Genomic DNA, 1,199 nt, shown 5'->3' on the forward strand with positions numbered 1-1,199 from the left:
GTTAAAAAAAGATTTGATTGAGCATATTTGGACTAACTTTGGACATCTTCCAGATAATGAAGATTAATTAAAAAAAATCTATGAATTTAATAAAATGTATGTTTTTATCTTTGATGTTTGTATGGTTTATGTTTTTTATCTTTCATGTTTTAATTGTATTTTTTGTTTTTTTCAAGTTTTTGTAAGTTTGTAATTTTCTTATGTTTTTAATGTCAATGTTATATGTTTTATTTAAATTAAAACTTTAATATGTTTTTATATATTTATTTAAATAATTAATTTTTTTAATTAAAAATACTATGAAGGACCATACCCTGAAGGACACCAATGCTATACAAAACTTAAGAAACTCTCAAAATATAAATAAAATAATTGAAGGACCAAAATTGTAGGACAACAGATGCACATGCCCTAATTTATGTGAAAGGAAATAAAATACTATGTGGAATAAGTTAAATTATATATAACTAGGTGGGTGCCCGCGCTAAGCGCGGGTTGTTGTTTTCATTTGTGTTGTTTATTTTTTGGTTTCGTATTTTTGTATTTTGACGTTTATTTTTAGGGTGTTTTGTGTATATTTTTAAATTATGTATGTTTAATAGCAGTCGCCTCAACCGATATTTCATACTCTGCAATAGATGCACTAGATTTTTGAGGAGTAGTAGGATACCAATTCCTTCTTCTCAACAACCGCATGAACAACAATATCAAACACCTTCTTATCAACCGCAACAGTTCCACCTGCAGCAGTTGCAGCAACAACAACTACTACTAAAAACACTCAGATACAAAATTACATCATCTGAAGAAGTATGTATAATCCAGTTGAACATAATAAGCAAGAGTCCTCACAAAAACAAACAAACTTCACTAACCAACATCTTGTTTCAATAATTTTAGGCCCTAGGTGAACTAATTTTTTTAGACCTCTTTCACAGTAATTTTTTTTTTGTCCCCTTTGTTCAAATGTTTTTTTCTGAATTTTGGAGTGGACTCTTGGATTTTGCCGCTCCCGCCACCCCCTTGAGCTGGTTAACATTGAGAGGCTTTTGAAAATATTTGCGAGACTTTTGTGTTATGTTATTAATTTAACTTTAGATTGAGAAAGTGAGGTTGCTTCTAATATGCGATGAGGCTAAGTGCATACACCCTAACCAAAAACCCTCAAAGAACCTCAACTGTAACATACCATAGCAATC

The sequence above is a fragment of the Camelina sativa genome, chromosome 15 (assembly GCF_000633955.1).
Source record: "Camelina sativa cultivar DH55 chromosome 15, Cs, whole genome shotgun sequence".
NCBI classification, from domain to species: domain Eukaryota; kingdom Viridiplantae; phylum Streptophyta; class Magnoliopsida; order Brassicales; family Brassicaceae; genus Camelina; species Camelina sativa.